Source organism: Tachysurus vachellii, chromosome 6, assembly GCF_030014155.1.
Source record: "Tachysurus vachellii isolate PV-2020 chromosome 6, HZAU_Pvac_v1, whole genome shotgun sequence".
NCBI lineage: Eukaryota > Metazoa > Chordata > Actinopteri > Siluriformes > Bagridae > Tachysurus > Tachysurus vachellii.
In genome coordinates, this window is record NC_083465.1 from 16,808,918 (window position 1) to 16,823,101 (window position 14,184).

At 39.2% G+C, this 14,184-nt stretch overlaps 1 long non-coding RNA gene across 1 annotated transcript; it reads right to left on the minus strand.

Annotated features, from left to right (window-relative positions):
* Positions 1-1,550: 1,550 nt before the first annotated feature.
* LOC132847368 (uncharacterized) lies at positions 1,551-3,925 on the minus strand. The gene is made up of 2 exons (XR_009648632.1): positions 3,285-3,925; positions 1,551-3,195 (listed from the first exon to the last, which is right to left on the minus strand). It is a non-coding gene; the product is annotated as an uncharacterized LOC132847368 (long non-coding RNA).
* Between the last annotated feature and the right edge of the window lie 10,259 nt (positions 3,926-14,184).

The window sequence follows — 14,184 nt, forward strand, 5'->3', positions numbered from 1 at the left end:
TGACACACAGTCTTAGCACTGCTCTCTGAATGAGCAGTTAGATTCTGGCCTACTGACTAGGTCTTGCACTGTCTGAAAGCAGTCAGAAGCCAGTGCAGGTTCAGGATGTACACAGGGCAGGCCCGAGGGCCCGTCACTCATAACAAACCTATCACTCCGATCTCTCTAAGAGATGGAAATGATCTTTTTCTATCTTTTTTTTTTTTTGCTTCCTTTCATCTCTTTCATTCTGACACAATCTATGTCATCTATTCTCAACCCTCAATTGGGAGCAGAAGTTCAAACGCTTTCTTGGCAGGCTGTTACGGAGTGCCAGTCACAGTGCAAGAGAGGAATTTTCCAGAAACAGAACATGATAGAGAGAGTGTTTGGAAAAGATAGTGAACAGCAGTTTCATTTCCACAGTACACTCAGTGTTCTGGCACCCCTGCTGCTTGATAAAGGAAAAGGTGCTGTTTGTTTTTAAGTGGCAAAAAACTGTGCAGTGCAAGGTGTTTACAAAGCTCTTAGAAGGTATTAGAGGATGACTGTCCTTGTGTGGGAATGAGCCAACAATGGCCTATTACCTTGGAGAGTCTGAATTTCTCATTTTAAAGCATCTGATTTGCATCTATAATATGTAAAATTATATATGAGAAATACAACGTTCAGCATTGTGCAATGTAACAGTATTCTTTAAACTTACCTTTTAAAGAATAATAACCTGCTGCAAAATGTTCAGAAGACAATGGAAATTCAAAGGAATTTCAGAACTTGCCAACAAAGAGGTCAGTTAACATGCATTATGTCTTCATTCATCTCCAATAAACTCGTTACTGTGGTCTGGGACTTCACACAGAGGACTTCAGCATCACTGGGCATGAGGCAGGAATACACAGAGGATGTTCATCACAGTGGACCATTCACACAACCATTCGCCAACTCGTTCATACCACAGAAAATCTACCACTTACCACCTACTACCATGTTTTTAGGAGCTGGTTGGAAACTTGAGAACCCAGAGGAAACCAATGCACTAACAGAAAGACCATGTGAAACTCTAACCAGAGCCTGAGAGCTGATACAAATGTCCTTTGTTTCAAAGTTCAAATATGCAAACATTTGTCTGTCATGAATTTACAGTTACCTGCAGCTGTTTATGACAGATGTTATGCATTATGTGTAGTGCCTAATCATACTGTAATGCATACCTTCTGCTATTCAGGCTACATATGCATACTCTTGGTGCAGAGAACAATATTTATAGCCTGTGTAGATAAGAACATGAGAATGAATTAGAACAGAAGACTCTAGATCCAGCAAAATTTGAGCCTCATGGCCTGAGATTAACATGTGGTATTTTGCAGGTGTTAGTGTTAAACTTGTGGACGCACATATAATGCAGCAGCAGCTCTAAACGAGTGCACAGTGCTCTGCAAACAAAGTATGGTTTCAGTTCCTCATGTGGTTGAAAGTGTGGACATCCCCTGAAACTAAACACAGCTGTAATCAACATGTGATCAGTAAGCAGCTTTAGGATCTGTCAAGTTACCACACAACAAGCAGTATGGTTAAAAAATAAAATAATTTATTCAACAAAATAGATACATTACAACACATGGCATTTAAATTGCACACTAGTGATATAATTGTACATTCCAACAATAACCTTGCAAAAGTGGTTTATATACACAATAAACCTTTGCTTTAGCATGTGTAATTATTTGTAACAGTTACTACAAACTGCCCTGGACACAATGAACAATGAACTGTTAACCAGTAAATAATGGTCACAAAGAATAAAAAAATCCTTTTGGAACTGGCAATGTATAATGTTGAACAATGTGTGTCAAATTCCCTGCCCAGGGTCTTCACTGGCATTACAGGAATTACAAACTAATATTATGGTTCATTAAATATAAGGTCAGGGAATGTTTGAATTAAAAAAATATATAAATTTTATAACTCAATATGCTACAGTGATGCCACTTAGCTTCATGGACACTTGGTGTGTCTTTAATGCAACTCCTCTTGCTGTAAAATCTCATAGCTTTCCATGTAAACATAATTTCATCAATTCCCAGAATGCTGCTCATCTGCAGAGGACAGATATAAATGGCAGAAAAACATAAAGCAATACTGACTCAAGTGCCACAACATTAAGAGCAACTTCTGCTTTTCCTCTTTATATAATATATAATTTTGTGTGTGTATGCTCTGATTTTTGTAAGTAGATTCTTCATAGAGTAAATTAAGAAATGTATGCCACAAGACCACCTCAACTGTCTGCCCCATCATCTAATAAAGGAATGTATTAAGCCCCAGGATGTTCTTTTCCAAGTTGTTAGAAACAAACCTTTGCTTAACACTTTGATTCAAATAGCTTTTGAAAAAGGATAAAAAAGTAGTTAGTATAGTATGTACTACAGAAATGCAACCATTCTAACTATATGCAACTCAAACAGCAAAATAAATACAAAATAATGAATTATGGTAAGTCTTTTGGAGCCAAGTTTTTGACTAAAGCTCAAATCCACCCATGTCAAAATAATTTTCTGTTAAGTGTTTGCACTATAAATGCATTTCCCAGGCCATCGTTGGAGACAGTCTGCCACCTTGTGGACTATGATGGAGCAGCTGCTGTAATGATGTAACAGAATAAAAGCACACTGAAATAATTGCAGTGGGAGAGGGTGGGAACCACAAACCACCAGGCATGCATCCTGAGTGACACAGAAGGGCCAAAGGAAACAAATCAACAGGACAGCACATACAACACTGTACAACTGTACTGTACACTGTTCAAAAGTTGTTGGCAAGTCTGTCAGGCTATAAAATTAACAATCATGGCAATGTTTCCCAAACATCAATAGATAAATCATGGAGACGGCAGCAGAAGTAGAGAAAGTGGGTCCAAATGAAGACCCAAACCCTGATTGTTGGAGGATGCAAGTCAAATGCCGCCCATTGGAAGGGTGCCTCTCTTTCTGAACTTGTTGGGTATAAATAGCCATTTCCTCTTGGGCCACTCTGTCTCCGTGACAACAGCTTAGTCTGGACAGGAGGGCTTGGAAGCATTTCGAGTTGTCCCACCCTGCTGGGTTAGAGAGCTTCAAAAAGAGCCTTCAGCCTCACCTCCTGACCCTGCAGTAATTTTCACAATGGAGCACCACTTCCTCAGAGTTCTACAAACCACACCCACCTACACACTGTCCTCTAGACACACACAGAGAGAACAGAAGACTTTTGTTTTCTATGAAGTTTTTTTATCCATTAAGGTTATTTTGAATGTCTAATAGAAGTACCTCAATGCAATTTTAAAATCTTCACAGTTGAGAAACATGTCATGAAGCCACACAGAAATAAAGGATCATCAAGATTATAACAGGTCACTGCGCCAATGTTCCAGACGTTGAAAGCCTCCGGATGTGTCCAATGAGCCGAACTGATATGATGGCAGAAAAGCCAGTTTCCTCTGTGGTGCTGTTTCCTTTTCCTTTGTGCTGCCACGGCATCCGTAAGCCAGAGAGCGCAAACACCCCACTCCCGGCCTTGTCTTGTCTCCAGCTGAGAGTGTAGGATGTTTACATTCCCTGAGACTCACAGGGCTCCTGGGTTAAGCCCAGATGACCTGGCCTTGTGAGGAAAATTGCACAACTTAGACATGCGTACAATACGAGTTTACCTGACTGCTCCATGGTCGTACTATGATGAGATCTGAAATAACTACAAGAAACTTCTGATGTTTCAGGGCATCAAATGAAATCTTTTGCTAAAAAGTAAGAAGTCAAACTAAAGCGGGTCATTTTCAGACCTGTGAGAAATCTGTTCAATGTTCATCATTCACCAGATAGGCAGCATTTTCTATTAATAGAGTTGCATTCATCAGCAGACTGACCACCTGAGCTCTGTACTTGGGGGCCTGAGGGAGGCACAAGCTGCATATATTTTGTGTGTGTGTATTGTGTATAATATTATATATATATATATATATATATATATATATATATATATATATATATATATATATATACACACACACACATATACACACACACACACTGTATATGAGGGGGGGAATACATAAAGAGCAAGGTCACTGTAGAGATAGGAAGAGGGGGGCTATGGGTGTTCACACAGTCCTATGTCATTTGCCCGACCTCTGCAGCTCTCTTGGCTCCAGTCCAAGAATACCCCCCTCTCTCTTGAGGATGTGGCCACTCCCAGACCCTGTGAACCCGCCTGATTTGGAGCTTTTCCACATTCTTATGGCCGATTTCCTCTTACTGGACAAGAGCTTTCTCTCGCGTTCTGTCTCCTTTCTTAATGCATGCAATGATTGTTGTGGGAAAAACGTCATCAAGCAAGGCCTATGGGCATGGACAGGAAAGGAAGGTCACAGAGAGGGGCAGTATATGGTCAATTGTAAATGAGAAAACATACAAAGCCGCATTAATTGGGGGAAAGAATGTAGACATAGAATCAGAGCTCAAGAGCAATGGAAAAAAGTAACAGCAATATGGCACTTGCTTTTATTTTTCATAAGTGTTCCATTTCTGATTATATGATTGACATCACAGTGCACACGAAACACTGGTCCACAACAGTGTACAGATTTGAATGTAGGAAACACACAATCTACAATGGTGTTCATCAGCTCCCTTTTTTTAATCATTTCCAATTTATCCAACTTTCACTGACGATTAGTTCTTTTGAAGTGCTCCCTGAACATTTTAACCATTCCCATAGTGAACAGGAACTTGTGGTACATTACTTTATGGCAAATGTAATCATACAGCTTTGCTTATCATTAGTCTGCTTTTAAGAGAGTTTGTTGAACTGCACAAACATTTTTATCGGTTCTCTCAATGGTACCTTTCCTTCTTATCATTTTGTAAATGTTTGTCAGTTACAGGTAAAAATGGAGCTCAGTTGATAAAATACACAAGAAAGTTCCAAATCAGTAAAAAGGCTGAGCAGTTCCCGAGGAAAGAATGAATGGAGAGTGATGGCTATCAGTCAACCAGCATCCCTGGGGACTCTCTCTCTCTCATCTGGGACTGGGTGACTCCACTGTCATACCCAAAAAGAGCTGTCCAGAGTGCTGAACCTGGATGCTTATTTAAAAAAAAAAATTATTTAACAATAATTTTATTTAGTTGTATCATATAGAGTAAATTGGAACAGTTTATCCAAATGAGCAAAAATGCGCATTATAACTTCAAATAACACTATATGCAACTATACTAGGAAATTTGTACTACGGAGAGAAACAAAAACTGACAACCAAACCACTTTATCGTCTGCAATCAAGATCTGAGAAAACTCTAAACCCAAACTCAGTATAACCTACCAGCGTTACTAAGATATCAATAACCCACACCTACAAATTATACATTAGATTCAATCCTAACCAATAAGGCCACAATATTGACAAAACTGTAAAGGAGCTGAAACATTATCCCTGTGTAACCTTGTTCTCTAGGTATAGTTTTCCATTACCCAGCAGAGTTGTGCTACAGGATCACGTTTCTGTGAGCGTCATCATGCTGCCTGTGGGAGAATTCATGCAGGAGGTGGGAAAAAGGAGCTTGTGATACTCAACTCCATGTTACAAGCCTTTGAAATAGTAAGAGTGGGAGAGTAAGCTCAGAATCAACAGCAATAATCTGGGTTTTAGCTCACCACAGGTACCAAGTTGGAATGTGTTTTATAGGAGTTGAGGTGCTAATATGACACAAATGGTGTTCCTCAGCCCCTAAGCTTTATGGTCACCCTCTGGAGTCAGCACTTCAGCCATATACAGGAACAAAGATTGTGTCCCACTGCCCCATTCATTCCATTTCAACACTGCCTGAGGCCACACTACTCAGCTCAAAATCTTTCACAGGTGCTTGTATTCAAATGAGTCATACACATTCTGAAATTAGGTACTGTCACAGCATTGTCTCCATCTTGATGTAAAAGTACATTATTTAGTTCTCATCACCTAAAGATAGATAGAAGGTTTATTTGACAGTGAGTCTGTCTTTTGCATGTCTCTTGTTCCACACTTTATCAAGCGTTATGAGAAGAGGTAATAGCAGTTGGCTGCTGCAAACATCCGACTGAAAGCTCTATCTTAAGCACCAGCTTCCAGTCAAGGATGTTTACAGTAGCCCATACTGCCAGCCGGGCATTGTTTGTCCTTACAGTCACTCAATTTTACTGGTATAACCTGGTATGTAACGCTTATCCCAGAGCAGCATGCACACTGATTAAAAGTTATAAGTGACTACAGGGAAAAAGTCAGCTTGTGTGAAGGTAGGCACTGCTGGTGTCAGAGACTGTCCTTGCAGCAGATTACTGCACCTGCATATCTGATGTTGTTTTTCCATCAGACATTGTGAGGGCTGTTTGCCATGGGGAGCACAAATGCTGTATTTACATTAAAAACATAAAAGAAGGAGTCAGTGGAAGCCGTTTGTTTTGCCATGACACTCCCAGAGAGGTCGAATCTGCTGAAGCATCACAGGCAAAATGTCCCTTCAATTCAGAAACTTCACCATCTCTAACAAATCACACACACCTTCAAGAGTCCCAACCATAAAAGCTCAGATCTTCTTGTTTACCCTCTAAATGGTACAGTGATGTCCCCTATGCTCGAAGAGCTTAGCTTGCATTTTCAGACAGAGCGAGTTTGATGTTGTAAATGTGACTTCAGTAAGGTCATGGCAGACCATCAAGCCACCTCTGACCTCCATTTTGTCCTCTGTTCATGCAGGACACCAATCACTCTGGTCATGTGTGCATTTAAACGATAGTAATCAGAAACTCTGTGGAGGTCTGAGGTTTCAAATTTTCCCGGAATATTTTCTTTGTCATCAAGCCTTTGCTTATAGATGAAACCTCAAATTCCTGTAGGGAAAGAAATAATCACAGACAATATTCTCATACCATCTCTCATAATAAACTCCTACAATTACTTTGATATAGAAATTCTAATAAACAATAAAATTACAATAGTGTACATACTGAGTCTGTTGGGAAAACATGTATGTAATTAAGTATTAGGTAATTAAGCTTTTTTGACAGGGCAAAAGCTTAGATCTAAGACAATGTTAAAAAAGGGTCCTTATGTCTAAAGTTACAATTCCTTTGTTATAAGACCTTATATACAGTATTCAAGCTGTGCACCCGTTCTCCGGTGTACGAGTCAAGTGAATGAGGCACACGTGAGAACAGGCTTGTTGGATATATGCTGTAGGGATGTGTGTTACAGTGCTTCAGTGAAACTCCCAGGGTCTCATATCCCTCCCAGTGTTCAGGGCACGGCGGGAACAAAGCAAACTTTATCAGAACACTGCAAACCCACATTCCGCAGATTCTTAGCACTTGGCAACCGTATAGTGCACAGTACAGCAGGGGGGGAGGGGTGAAGGAGAGAAGAGGAGGAAGCAGAGTCCAGAGACCACTGCTTCCTCAAGTGTGCTCTTACTTTGATTGGTCCCACAGTTTACTGACCTTAATGTCTCTGGTATTTCTGCCTATTTCTACTGTACTGTTCTTGCTCCATTGCTCTTCTTCATTCCTTGGCTGTCCTGGCATGTCCAAAAAAGTGACAGTTTCCAAAAGAACACATTATTAAGGTCATTCAAACACTAAGCTTTTGGACATTGGGCTAAAAGATGATGTAATGTACAATGGTTCTTCAACTGAAAGCAAAGTCACATCAAAGTCACAGAGATCCAACTCTGTGTGCAACAGTAACACCCTCTGGCCTAAATCTTCTTTTCTTACTCCTTTTGTCTGTTTCTTTTCTACCCCTATAAACTTAGCAATATCAAACAGATGCACAGATCAGAGAAAGCGAGGAGCGGGTTGTAAAAGTTAAGAACCATAAATAGTGACGGGTTATGGGACCTGATGCTTTGACTCATGTGATCTCCTTGTATTTTCTGATTTGTGTGGACCATTTTTATTGATTCTTGCACCCTCATCAAAGCATTCTTCCTTAAATCACTCTCAAACCACATTTCTCTGTATCTTTGTCCAAGTACCAACTAACCACCGAGTATGTTAATGAATAAACACAAATGCTGAATTTTTGCACTTTCTCTATAGAACACACAGGTACATTTTCTTTTTGTTCTCTCTGCTTCATCTCCTTTTCATAAAAACAAACGCATGCCTTACGCGAAGATCAGATGAGCGAAAACCTCTCTGACCTTGTGAGAGGTCACACTTACGAGCTCTCTTTCTCTCACTTGAGCACATAGACCTTATTCCAGGCACGAAACACGCAATAACAGAACAAGTCGTGCATGTCACCCATACACTGATTAACAGAGATAACTAACTCTCAGAGGTCATTTGCTGTATTCATTGAGGAGTACTTTGACTATGACAGAAAAGAAGCACAGGAAAACTGGGCAAAGTGTTTCATTTGGAAGTCTCAACTGCCCACTTGATTCGCTGTAAGTGGATGGACGATTTCTGGTGCTGCAACAACATAAGCATTCATCAGGAGCGACCAAAATGAGCACCTTGTAACTCCTAATTGTGGCATTAATGGATCTCTCCCCCATATGTAGCCTCAACTAAAATAATTAAAAGAGAAAAAAAAATAGAGTAAGCACTTCTGAAAAGCTAGACTCCCTCATTCCTAGGCAGAGACAGGAAGTGTGCCTATCTCCATGGGAACACTCCCAAGAAAGTCAATTTTCCATACTCCGAGGGAGCCCACGATTCGACTTACAATAACACATGACATTCAGTCCCACTCCTTTTATTCTCACAGCCTGTTCTAACGTCTAGGTTAAAACATACAGACTACAGTACATTGAAACGCTTACCGTAAAATGTCTTTCTTTCATCCGCAATAGTCTATCCTACAAACTCTACTTCTAAGTCTACTTGGTATAACTTAAGAGGAATTGCCTTGCTCGTATATGAAGAACACCATGTCCTCTGAGGCAGAAGGGCACACAGTACAGCAGATAATGCAACTGCACAACATCTGCAGGCCTACAGACATGACTAACTTCCGGTTACATTCAGAAGTGAGGTACAAAAAAAAAAAAAACAACAACTCATTACTAAATGAGTTCCCTAAAGAAGGAAGAAATAAATCATTATGCAACTTTAATTTTCATATCATAAGATCAAATGTGACATATTTACATATACCCATACTCACAAAATAAGTTCCCGTCTCGACCAGAGACTGCAGATATCATTAAAAAAAAATCTGTGATTAAAGGCACTAAACATGAAATAGTGAACTAGTCCGGTCGTTATGATGAGGTCATTTCCGGCGCACACTTGTAAACACTTTTAAACTGAATTTTCTGTTGGACGAATGTAAAGATATTGTGTTACTGTCAATGTGTAGCATTGCACAGTAGATATGACACACTGACCGGGGTTTAAAGCGTCGCTGTCGGCTTCGCTTTCAGCAAACTTCTCTGGAGACTTGAAGTCGGTCGTCAGCGGCTGTTTCCTGTTCATATGGCGGTGTTTTCGGCTCAGCTCTCGGTTTATCTGCCCCTTTCGAGCAAGTCATTAAACCTCCAAACCGACACTCGCCTTGTTCTTCAATGTTTTCGACCTGTTTCTAACTCTCAGCTTCCTCTTTTCACCGCCTCCGTTTTTTTAAAAGGAACGCTTAACTTTACTCGAGTGTTAAATCACGGAGTTCTAGTACATACGTACACACACACACTACTAAACGGTGTGTAAAGTACACCACATACGCTATTGTAGTATACGGTTTTTATCGTAGCCCTGTCATTTGTACTAGATAACTGTATAGTTACGTAACGACGTTAGTATGCGAGCGATGGAAAAGATGGCAACTCAGTGAGGTTGGTCTTCGGTTCATCTCTCTCCGTCCGAGCTGTAGCTGAGGACCAGACAGACATCACACCCTCCCGCTCGGTCGGTCCCCACTTTTTTCTAGGACTACTTACGCGCTTGGACCCGCCCCTTTTCTGTTCCAGCTGACCAATGAGAGAACGAGGAGGCTTTCATCTATACTTCACTTTATACACTCTGTGACCTCAAGAAGAACCTGCATCCTTCCGTCAGCACGTTACTGTTTAAGCCATTTTTTACAGGACAGTTAACTACAAAGTAATTACAAAATTGATCGAACGTCTTTCTATACATTTAAATGTCTGTTATTTAGCAAACACCCTTATCCACAGTGACTTACAATTTATTTCCATTGAGCAATTGAGGGTTAAGGGCCCTGCAGTGGCAGCTTGGTGGATCTGGATTTGAACTCATGACCTTCCGAGCTGCAGTCCAACGGCTTAACCGTTAAACTACCACGACCCCGTACAGATGTTGTACATACACTTGTAGCCTACTGTAACTTCCATCAACATGATGCTCTCACATATGTATTTTTCTGAAGCTGTTAAAAAGGACCCTGTGCTGCCCTTGAACCAGAAGTCAGCTGTATTTTTAAAAGGGCAAATCAAGCTAAAAAAGCATGACCTTAGAAATGAGTTCTGTGCTTTTGTGAACAGCAATACTATGTGTATGTAAGTGTGTTTCAGCCACCATCATAAGCAGTGTTATATTTTGAAAACAAACTGACAGAGAGGGCAGGGGTAGAAAGACTGGTTTTGGGGTCTTAACTGTGCCATATATCACATCCGAAAGCACCAAGCAAGCTGGTTGTTGTTGACACAACAAGCATGGGTCTGTATTACTACACTGCTAGACTACAGGTCAGATGAGGGTGGACTGACTTACTGTACTGCCTGGGACTGGAAGAACACAAGTGAAATAACTTATCCATCAATATTTTCATTCGCATGCTGTATTGGAATTTTAAATGTATTAAATTAATTTAGGCTATTTTGCAGCATGTGAACAGGCACATAATAGAACATACTTAAGAAATATTTACGAAAATCTTTTTTATTTTCTTTCAATACATGTGAGAAATGTACAAAAAAGAGAGAAAGTGACCTAAAAGCAAAAGCTAAAAGACGCTGTTCTCAGAACAAACCACAATGAAAATTCTAATTCAAATTAAAAGAAAACATTCAGCTTCTAATACAGAAACATAGACATGAAAATGTAGAATTTATATCTAAGTAAATTTATAGATGATGTGATAAAAAGAAATAAAGAACAAAAAAGGAACAATCACAGCTCTCAAATATACAGTTTGAAATATTATAGAGTACTCTGATGAGATAAATAAGACTTTTTAAAACTTTACAAAATGTAGAATTTACATTACAGAAAGTGACCAAAGCTTAGACTTTATATTAGCAACTTTCTCATTAACATAAAAAACCTCCAGGATGCCCTGAATCTTATACCTAATCAAAACACAGCAAGGCCTTTTTGCTATTCTGCAAAAATCTACAAGCATTTTGGTTCAAGTCAAGTCAAGAAGCTTTCACTGTCATTTTAACCATATATAAATGACACAATACACAGTGAAATGAAACAACATTTCTCCAGGACCATGGTGTTACACAAAACAACATAAAGCTACATAAATCAACATAGATCTAAGAACGTCCTAGCCACATAAGGTGCAACATGTGTAACCTACTGCAACAGTGTGAGTTGACCTACTGCAACAAAAGACAGTGCAAACAGACAATACATATCAATACAAATACACAAAATAGTTCTGACCAGTGTGTATACTGTATATTATAAAGTACATTTTGCAACTAGAGCAATTGTAAACATATACAAAATAAGTAATAGCAGCAGTTTGATAAGGTATTGAAACGTGGTGTGAAAAAACGGCAATCTAGTGAGTGATTCAATTTGTACAGTATACTGTAGTATACAGAGCTGGGTGTGTGTGTTTGTGTGAGAGAGTGTTCTGTATAGTTCAGTTATTGCAGAGTCTGATGGCTTGAGAGAAGCAACTATTGCACAGTCTGGTTGTGAGGGCCGAAATGCTACCTGTTTCCAGATGGCAGGAGGCTGAAGAGAGTGTGTGTGACAAATGTGTGGGATTGTCCACAATGCAGATGCAGCATGTGTTATGAATATCCCTGATGGAGGGAAGAGATGCTGATGATCTTCTCAGCTGTCCTCACCATCCGCTGCAGGGGCAGCTCAGGACGCTCTCATAGGTTCCTCTGTAAAACATAGTAAGGATGAGGGGAGGGAGATGTGCTTTTCTCAGACTTCATAGGAAGTAGATGAACACCAAGGAATTTGATGCTCTTGACGATCTCTACAGAGCATCCGTCGATGTTCAGTGGAGAATGGTCACTCTGTGCTCTCCTGAAATCAACATCCATCTTTTTAGTTTTGTCAACGTTCAGATACAGGTCGTTGGCTCTACACCAGGCAGTTAGCTGTTTCACCGCCGCTCTGTATGCTGAAAACCATTTTGTATCCGCAACATGCTACTGCATACTACTGCCGTGCCGCCACCTTGGATCGATCAATCAATTCGATCAATTGGATAATATTAATAGTAGTCTTTAATAGGCAAACAGTTGAAATGAATGAAAATACAAGACTAATACAAACTACGTGCAGGAATATTTGAATGCACTTAACTCCACTGAAATCCTGATGCTACCATCCAGTTACAATAGGCAAAGCAAGGCAAGTTTATTTGTATAGCACATTTCATACACAGAGGTCATTCAAAGTGCTTTACTGTACATAGAAATTAGAAAACAGTTTATAAGAGAGAGGAAAAAAAAATTTGTAAAAATAAGAGACACATGATAAAATCATAATAAAAACAAAGAACAATTAAAAAAATAAATGTGGTTTTGATAAAAACAGTTTAAAATATGTTAAAAAGAATAAAAAGGAGTAAAAGTGATTTGGATAAAAAGTGCAGTCAAATATGTTGCAGTCAAATATGTTGTTACTAATTAACATAGATAAATATTTTAAAAAGTAGAAACTAGCTGCCAGAAATGCTGCAGTCATGCTGATCAAACTGGTTTCATCAAGGACAAACACATCCTCTAACGTTGATATTCATTTGCTTCTTCAATGTAATATGTTACTCATCTCAAATTGGACAACAAGCATTTACATTATCTGCTCATTCAATGCAGAGAATGCTTTTGACAACATAAAACAATTTTCTAGGAAGCCTATTTAGTGGATTTTGCATTGCGCCTGTGGGGATTTCTGCTCAATCAGTCACAAGAGCATTTGTGAGGTCAGGAACTGATGTTGCACAGAGTAGAGACTTATTGTTCCAATTCCTACCAAAGGTGTGGAGCGGGGTTGAGTGTGGAGCACTATGTAGGCCACTTAACTATTTTTACTACATGACTTTAAGTCATTTTGTAACAACTTTGAAGGTGAGTTTAGGATCTTTTTTATTCTTGGATTGGAGTAGGGGCATCTATCTATCTTTAAGCTTTTAGGCTGTCAGACTCACTTAATGGCAGATGCATATATTCAGTTTGATGTCTTAGGGATCAATTAAAACCTTAGTACCAAATTTCATTCTTAATTTAATTTGTGGCTTCCTTCCTGAATGATTCAGTGTCAGTGTGGTATTTGCATATAATAGTTTGTACAGATGCTCATGTTACCCTTCAGTTGTTTGAAAATTGCTCCTAAGTAGAACCTGTCTTGTGGAGATTTGCCAGAGTTGCTTGGATATTTCCTTGAAATCGAGGTAAAAACAAGGCACTGGCTCTAAATGTAGACCCTTTAAAGCAATCACAGGTACACTCCCAATTAACTCAGAATGACGTCACTGGAGAAAGTCATTAAATCAATTTCTGGAAACTTCCAGACTGTATAAAGAGACAGTGTCCTCTGTAATGTAAAGGTTTGACCCACTGGAATTCTGATATAGTCATTTAAAGCTAGAAATAAATGTCTTGCTTTATGTAGATGCTCATTCACTTTGTCCATTATTACCACCATTAGAGAAGCATTACCCTTACACAAATGGCTGGAACAGTGCAGGTCAAATATTATAAACCCTACACACTGGCATTTAAATGTATATATAAAAAATATTGATGTGTTGGTTTTAAATTTTCAGTTCTAACTCACTACTCAACTCAGATAAATCTGCCCATGTCTTAGGAAGGAAAATGATCAACTTCCAAAATAAACTCTTTAATGCACGTCTGGCTAATATTTTTAAACTCCATTTATGTATCATCTGGATAAGTCACCAACTTTTTTTTCCATAATAAATATCATATTAGTCATACTGTACCTAGTTAAATGATCTTTAATCCTATT